Genomic DNA, 8,310 nt, shown 5'->3' with positions numbered 1-8,310 from the left:
TGAAATGTTGGCAGTTTGAGGGGCATTGCTGGGGATTATCGGGTGTGGATTCGTTCTCCGGAGCGGAATATCCGTTGCGGCTTATCCCAGGTGAGTTTTCTGCTGTGGATTATGCCGGGTGGACCCCCTGGTGTAGGTCATCCCCACCCGTGTCCCCCCGTGCACCTTTCTACCCACACATAGCCGCCGTCCGTCCGTGTCCGTCTCCTCCCCCCTGTCCCCCTCTGCGTGTCTCTCCGCCCTCCCGAGTGCTCTCCACCCAAACGTCCCCCCACACAAGGTTTTTTCCCCCCGCGCGGTTTTTTTTTTTTCCCCGTGACGTGCCCCCCGCGTCCCCTGCCCTCCAGTCTTGTGCCCCCGCACCCCCCCTCCCCTAACCCCTTTGCTTCTGGACCCCCAGCTCCGCACGGGACACAAGCAGCCTGGGGAGCTTCACCCCGAGCCGTTCCTTTCCCCTGTGAGCAGCAGCGGTTCTGCCGCTGCTACAGGCAGGCGCTTTCTGGACGGGCGAGGGGCTGGGACGACAGGAGGCTGCCGCATGCTCCAGTCCGACCGAGACGCGGTTCCCGGGGGACCTGGCGCAGGGAAAGCTGAGGTACTTTCTGCACTGCCGGTGGCTGGAGCCGGGTGGCGACGGGCTGCCCCGAGCCGGGCGGTTGGGCGCCGCCCTGGGTCGTTGCCGGCGGTGGGGGTACCCGGAGCCGCAGGGGGGGTCTAGGCAGGGCTTCCGGGTACGTTGGCGGCGAGGGGAACGGTGTCCCCGCAGGGTCAGAAAGCATGGACTGCTGCACAGGGCTTCCAGTCGGCCATGTTGGTTCCCCGGGGCATGCCGGGAGGTGTAGTTTATACGGACGTGGCTGCCGGGAAGCCGCATTGCTCTCGGGCGCGTGCCGTGCGCCGTAGTCCTTGCTACCGCCGCGGCCTCTGCGGCACGAGGTGCAGTTTTGTTGCAGGTTTTGTGTGGTTTTCTGCGGGCTTCCAGCTATGGCTACTCCCCAAGAAGCGGAGCGCCTCCCCACTCTCGGTGCTGCCGCCTGGGATCTGCGCAGGCGCAGTGCCGCCCACGTGATCCACGCTGCCGGTACCGGTAACGGCAATGGGATACTGCGGTGCCTGTGGAGGCATGCCGCTGCGCTCGTTGCTGCCTGCCGGTAAGGAAACGCTGCTCCCGCCCCGCGGGCGCGCTGTCGGCAGGTGCTTGGCGCGCAAAACGCAGACGGCAGCGCTGCCGCCGCCCCTGGGCAAGCGCTGCGCGCTGGGTGCTCGCTGATGCCGCCGACGCCGCCTTCTTCGCTGTTACTACAGCGTGGTGGCGTGCCGGGCGCGATTGGCGGTGGTGGGTGAGGGCCAGGAGCACCAGGGAGGCAAGCGAGCTCCTTTGAGGGTGCAGGGGTGTCTCCTGCCTGCTGGCTGCCCGGGGGTGGTGGGACAGGAAGCTTCAACCTGCCTGCTGCGGCAGGCTCTTGGTCTGCTGGAGGCGAGCTGGGCCAGGGCAGCCCCAGGGAGTTACCCAAAAGCTGATAGAAGGGAAGAGGGGAAGGGGGCGGATATCCCCCAGGCAGAGAGGCGGGGCGCCTCCCCACCTCGCCAGAGCTCCCGCTGAGCCTCTCCTGGCCCCGCTCACCCCGTGCAGCTGCCCCCTGCTCCAGCACCTCCCCTGAAGCCTGTCCCGTAGCATCAGATCACCCCCAAGCCCTGTTGTGAAGACCACAAGCTGGCTCTCAAATGGGCTGGATTCTCCCTTGACGCGGGTGCTGTTACCAGCAGTGCGGGGAAGGAGCAGCATCTCCAGAAGCCCCTGCAGAAGGAAGGGCTTTGGCCAGGGCCGATCTACGGTAATAACAGTTGCCGCTTCTTCTTTCCCTGTCCCAGAGGCCGCGCTGAGGATGCAGTTGTCCGTTCCACCCTGGGGATGCTGCTGACAGTACCGCCTCAGGCTTGCATGGGTTGTCTCTGCCTGACCTCACTCTCTTCGCGGTGTGGGGGCGAAAAGGGACAGGTGGAGCGCTTACTGGCTGTGGACACGAGCTGCCACGGCTGAAGCCAGAGAGACGGGAGAAAGGTAAAGAAGAAGAAACACAAGGCCGTCTGGCTGACTGCTGCCTCCCACTGCAGGCAAGAGAGAGCCTGCGTCTCCGGGTGGGAAGGGATCCGTCTTTGTAGTGCACCACAGGGCCTGTATGTATAACCCAAAGCATGGTACAGCCGCGTAGTGCACGAGCGAGCGAGGCTACGTGTCGAGGAAACCTTGTCTCGTAAGAGCTGTAAGACACCCCTGTATCCTCTTAGGTGGAGGACAGCCGAGCAACCGGAGTTACAGAAGAGGAAGGGAGGAGAGAAGGAGGAAGAAGCATCTGAACCGGCCAGGTCTCTCAGCAGCACCAAGCGCGAGAGCTGTGGTGAGTCCCAGGCCCTCGGGGACCTGTCACCCCTTGTCTGTGTCCCGGTCCCTCCCTGCCCCTTCCCTGGCCCCCTCTCTTCTGAATGCTGCTGTGATTTTTCTTTTTTTGTGCTTCCCTGTACCTGTTCTCTTCTCTCTGTTGTTCTGTCCTGCTCCCTTTTCTTCTCTCCCTTTATCCATCTTGTTCTACCACCCCCCTCTTTTTTTCTCTCTCTGCGCCTTTGGCCTGCTCCTTCTCCCTCCTTCTGTTATCCTCTGTCTCTGTCCTGCAGCCCATTGTTGGTTTTCCCTTTTCCGTCTTTTTGTCCTGATCTGCATCCATCTCTTCCCCCCCATTTCTCTGTCCTGTTCCCTGATGTTCTTTTCCTCTTTGCACCTGTATGTGCTGCTCTGTGTCCCTCCCTCCCTCCCTCCTCTTTCTCTCTCTATCCCCTTGTCTTGCTCACTGTTGCTGGGTTTTTTTTCTATTCTGTATCTCACTGTCCCTGGCCTCCTTCCTGTTCATCTCTTACTCTTTCTGACCCTTTGTGCTGCTCCCTGTCCCTATTTTTTATTGCTTCCCCTCTCTGTTCCTGTCTGTTCTCGTGGTCCACCTCTCTGTTCTTTCTGTTGCTCTCATTAGCTCTCCATCTCAGCATCCTGCTACCTGTCCCTCTCTCTTTAGCAGTATCCCACTTTCTGGCTCCCTGTCCTTCACCTGTTTTCTGGATCGCTCTGTCCTTCCTCCAGTCTTTCCTTGTCCCTCTGGTCTGCTACCCATCACTGGTTTGTTCTTTCATCATCTCTCTGCCTTGCTGCTGTCCCTCTCCTCCTCTCTCTGTCTCTAATGTTTCTTTCACTATCTCTGCCCCGCTCCCTGTCCCTTTTCCCTTCTCTCTGTCCTCCATCCTCCCTGTAACTCTTTGTCTATATATCTCCATACCACTTGTTCTCCCATCGTTTCTCGCTATACCCCCCTGCCCAGCTCACTCTCCCATTATTCCCCTCTGTTCTGCTCCCTTTTTTCTCATCCTGCAGCCCAGCGCTGGTTTTTCTTTCTCCCTCTCTTTTTCCCCGATGTGTGTGTGTCTCTCTCTCTCTCTTCTCTTCAATCCCTCTGGCTTGTTCCCTGTCTTTTTGTCTCCTCCCCCCCTTATTCCTCTCATTTGATTTCTCTCTTGATCCATCTGTTTGGCTCCCTGCTCATCATTTTCTCTCTCTTTCCCTCTGTCCTGCTCCCTGACCCTGTTTTTCTTCTGCCATATCCCTGCAGGGCTCCTCATCCCCTTTTTTATTGACTTATCCATCTCCCTGTCCTTTTCCCTGTACCTTTCTTTCTCTGCTCCTCAGTCCTCCCTCATTTTATTTTTCCTCTTTCTGTTCTTCTGTCCTGCTCCCTATCACTGTATTTTCGTTTTCTGCATCTGCTGCTCCAGTAACAACTGCCAGCTTGTCCCAGGGGAAGGGTGAGTGTACAGGCAGCGAGCCTCATAGCAGACTCACTCCCGGGACTTATACACATTAACGAATAAGCCCTTGCTGTCTCCTTTGCACTCATGGCTGTGTTTGTACTCCTTTGTACTTGGTGAGTGGCTGTCAGAGAGTCCAGGGGAGCAGGTTAGGCGGTGGGTGTCAGGGGCCATGGCTGCAGATGTGGGCCGGGGCTGGAGGAGCCCCAGGGGGGCCAGTGAGGCTGATGGTGATGGCTCCTCTGTGTAAAAGGGCTGCAGCCCCAGGGGATGGCGCCGGAGAATGCTGACGAGTCACAAGGATGTTTCCAACCCACCAGTGCAACAGGCTAACAGTCAGTTGGAGTCAGGCCCCATCAGGGCAGGTCCCAGGGATTTTCTGAGAGCTGGTGGAGAGGATGCAGGAAGAGGGGCAGGAGATGGCTACCCCCACCCCTCTGGGTGCCCACCCCCTGGAAAAGACACTGGGTGCCTCCCCAACTCAACAAAACTCCCCCAGCCCTGCTCGCCCCATGCAGCTGTCCCCAGCTCCAGCACCTCCCCTGAAGCCTGTGCTGTAGGCATGGACTGCCCCTAAACCCTGTCCTCACGGCAGCAAGCTGGCCCTTGAATATGCTTTATTCTCCTTAAATGCAGGTGCTATTAGCATCAGTTCAGGGAAGGAGCGGCATCTCCAGCAGCTCCTGCAGAAGGAGGGGTTCCTGCCTGAGGAGAGCTACAGTCATCCCTGTGGATAATGGTTGCTTGTTCTTTCCCTCTCCCAGAGGCAGCACTGAGGACTCGATTGGCGGTTCCTCTTCAGGGATGTTGGTGACCGCATCTGGCTCAGGTTTGTGTGGATTGCCTTTGGCATCATTCTCCTAGTGGCATGGGCAAAAATGGACAGCTGGACGCTTCCTGGCTGTGGACAGGAGCTGCTGTGGCTGAAGCTGGAGAGGCCAGAAAAAGGAAAAGCATCTGAAGAATAAAATAAAGAGGAGCCAGCTGGCAGCTGCCTACAGCTGCAGACGGGAGACAGCCTTCCTGTTGGCATGAGGAGGGATCCCTCTTAGCATAGTCCTCAGCAGATCCAATTGCCAATGTGCACTGCAGGGTCCGTATGCGTAACTGGAAGCACAGTACAGCCAGGCAGCACGTGCACGTGTGAGGCTACGTATCTGGGAAGCCTTGTGTTGTAAGAGCTGTAAGACACCAGTCTGTTTTCCTAGGTGGATGACAGTCAAGCGACCGGAGCTATGGGGCCAGGGGAGAGAGAGAGAGACAAAGACGCGTCCGAGCTGTCCATTTTCTCCAGGCGGCTTGGAGAGCGGGAGGTTGCAGTGAGTCCTGGACCCTTGGGGCCGTGTCGTCCCTATTCTGCATCCTGGTCGTCCCTGCCCCGCCTTCTCTTTCTCTTGCTGCTGTCATTTTTTTTTCACTTCCCTGCACCTCTCCCTCCCTCATTCTCCAAGTCCCCCTCTTTATCTGTTGTTCTACCCCTATGTTTTCTTTCTCTCTCTCTGCACTTCTGTCCTGTTCCCTGTCCTTTTTTTTTCATCCTCTGTATCTGTCCTGCAGCCCATAACTATTTTTGTCTTTCTCCATCTATGTCTGTCTTCCTATCCCAACTTTTTAAATTTCTCCTCATCTGCCCTTTAGCCCTTCACAATTCCCACCCCTCACCTCTCTGTCTTCGTGTCCCTATTTTTTAATTCCTCTATCCCTGCTCTGTATTCTAGATAGACGTTTTCTTAAATTCTCTCGTTCCAGGTCCCTGTCCCTGTCTTTTAACTTCTTCCCTCTCTGTCCCACAGCTGCTTTTTGTCTTTATCGTTCTCTCTCTGTCTGGTTCCATGTCCCTATTCTGTAATTCCCCTGTCTTTCCCCTTCAGCTCATCAAGGTGTTTTGGCATTTCTCAGTTTATCTCTGTCCACCTCACTGTCCCCTTTTTAAAATCCTCCCTCTGCCCTGTGGCCCATCGCTAGTCTTTGTTTTTCTCCATCTCCCTCAGGCTGATTCCCTGTCGCTTCCTCCTCTCTGGCCCATCGCTATTTTTCCCCCCCCTGTACCTCTCCCTCTGTGGCTCCCTTTCCCTATTTTTCAGTCCCCCTTCTCTGCCCTGCAGCCGATCGCTGTTGGTTTGGGTTTACATAGCAAGGTTTTGTTAGCTGGGGCGGGGCAGGGGCTGCAGGGGTAGGTTTTGCGAGAAGACACCAGGAGTTGCCCCCATGTCAGGCACAGCCAGTTCCAGCTCCAAGATGGATCTGCCACTGGTCCAAGTTGAGCCCATCAGCAATGCCGGTTGTGCCTCTGGAACGGACATTTAAGAAGGCGTAAAAAATGTTGCGCAGACACCGTGATAGAGAAAACATGAGTGTGAAACAGCCCTGCAGACACTAAGGTCGGTAAAGAAGGAGGGGGAGGAGGTGCCCCAGGCACCGGAGCAGAGATTCCCCCACAGGCTGCAGTGAAGGCCATGGTGAGGCAGGTTGTCCTCCTGCAGTCCGTGGAGGTCCACGGTGGAGCAGACACGCACCTGCAGCCCGTGGAGGACCCCACGCCGCAGCAGGTGGATGTGCCTGAAGGAAGCTGTGACCCCATGGACAGCTTGTGCTGGAGCAGGCTCCTGGCAGCACCTGTGGCCCTGTGGAGAGGAGCCCACACTGGAGCAGAAGAAGAGCATGAGGAGGAAGGAGTGGCAGAGATGACACGTGATGAACTGACTGCGACCCTCACTCCCTATCCCCGTGCATTGCTCGGGGGTGGGATGTAGGGAAGTCAGGAGTGAAGATGAGCCCAGGAAAAAGGAGCGAGACACTTTTTAGATTTGTTCTTATTACTTATTATCCTACTCTTGATTTTGATTGACAATAAATTGAATTAATTTCCCCAAGTTGAGTCTGTTTTGCCTGTGACAGTAATTGGCAAGTGATCTGTTTGTCCTTATCTCGACCTACAAGCTTTTTTGTTGTATTTTGTCCCTCTGTCTTGTTGATGAGGGGAAGTGATAGAGCTGGTTGGTGGGTACCCACTGGCCAGCCGAGGTCAACCCACCACAGTTTCCTTCTATCAGGCTCCCTGTCCCTATTTTTTTAATTCTGGCCTATGTTTCTTGTACCCCATTGCTTTTGAAACTTACTTTCTACCTCTCCATCCCTATTTTTTAAAATCTTGCATATGTTTCTCAAACTCAGTTGCATTTTAAATTTTCTTGCTACCTTTCCCTCTCTCTTGAATTTCTTGATGGTGTTTCTTGTACCGTCACTTTTAAAATTCTTCCTATGTCTCCCTCTATGCAGCTGTGTACTTATTTTTTAATTCTCATGTATGATTCTTGTATCCTGTCACTTGCAAGATTGCCTTTCTGTGTCTCCCTCTATCCATCTCCCTGTCTCTAATTCTTAATTCTTCCCTCTCTGTCCTCTACCTTGTCACACTTTCTTTCTACATCTCCATCTTTCTAGCTCCCTGTCCCTATTTGTTTGTTAACTCTTCCCTATGTTTCTTGTACCTTGTTGCTTTTTGAGAATTTTCTTTCTACATCTATCTGGCTCCCTGTTTCTAATTTTTTATTTCTTGCCTATGTTTCTTTCCCCCTATCACTTTAGAATTTTTTCCCGTCCCTTGTCTCTATCTTGTTGTCCTGCTGGTCCCTCCCACCTATCTCTCCTGCTCCCCATGTCTCTTATTTATTCCTCCATCTCTCTGCTCTCCTCTCTCTACACAGTTGTCCTACTCCCCATCCCTCTCTTGTTCGCAGCATCCCGTTTTCTGGCTCCCTGTCTCACACCTTTATGTCCCTCTGTCCTTCCTCCTGCTTTTCTCTTCCCTTTTCTTCCTCTGTCCTGCTGCATTTGGGTACTGAGCCTTGCAGCCAACTCACCGCCAAGATTTCTTATGTGCGTTAATGAATAAGCTTCCTGCCTTATCTGTGCCCCTGGATGTGTTTGCAGCCCCTGGGTGCAGAGCACGTGGCTGTGGACAGGTGCAGGGGAGGGGGTGATGTGCTGTGGGGCTTTGGCAATGGCCCCTGTTCCTCCTGGGCTCTAGCTGGGGCAACCCCAGGTGTGGCCAGGGAAGCTGAGCATGGGGCTGACCCTGCTGTGTAAAGGGGCTGCCTGGGCATGCCTGCTTGAGGAAGCTGATGAAGGGGAATGGGCTGAGGAGGGAATCCAAGGGAATCCAAGGCACCTGCACCACAGGCAGGTGCCTCCAGCAAGGACTGGCCAGTGCCTGTGGCAAGGAAGGATCCCTCTGAGCCATCCCCGACAGAGCAGACACCAGCACGCAGCACCCGGAGCTCGGTGGCTCTGTTAGCTATGCGCATGAGCCACCACGTATCGAGGAAGCCTTGCAGATGAGGAGCATCAAGGTGTCTGCTGCATGCTGCTGAATGGGTGAGGGTTGGGCAGGCAGCACTGCAGAGGAGGAAGGGGAAGAGGCAGAGAGAGAAGCATCAGGGCAGTGAAAGTCTCCTGCCG

General features: G+C 55.5%; 1 long non-coding RNA gene across 2 annotated transcripts; it reads left to right on the top strand.

The window, feature by feature from the left end:
* Window positions 1–1,068: 1,068 nt before the first annotated feature.
* LOC309597360 lies at window positions 1,069–6,553 on the top strand. 2 transcript variants are annotated; one of them, XR_014229714.1, is made up of 5 exons: window positions 1,069–1,151; window positions 1,873–2,062; window positions 2,290–2,399; window positions 4,614–4,678; window positions 5,058–6,553. It is a non-coding gene; the product is annotated as an uncharacterized lncRNA (long non-coding RNA). The 2 variants fall into 2 exon arrangements; XR_014229715.1 differs by having other exon boundaries at window positions 4,614–6,553.
* The last annotated feature ends 1,757 nt before the right edge of the window (window positions 6,554–8,310 follow it).

Source organism: Platalea leucorodia (genome assembly GCF_965183815.1).
Source record: "Platalea leucorodia genome assembly, chromosome: 14".
Taxonomy (NCBI): domain Eukaryota; kingdom Metazoa; phylum Chordata; class Aves; order Pelecaniformes; family Threskiornithidae; genus Platalea; species Platalea leucorodia.
This window is presented reverse-complemented; position numbering and strand designations above follow the sequence as displayed.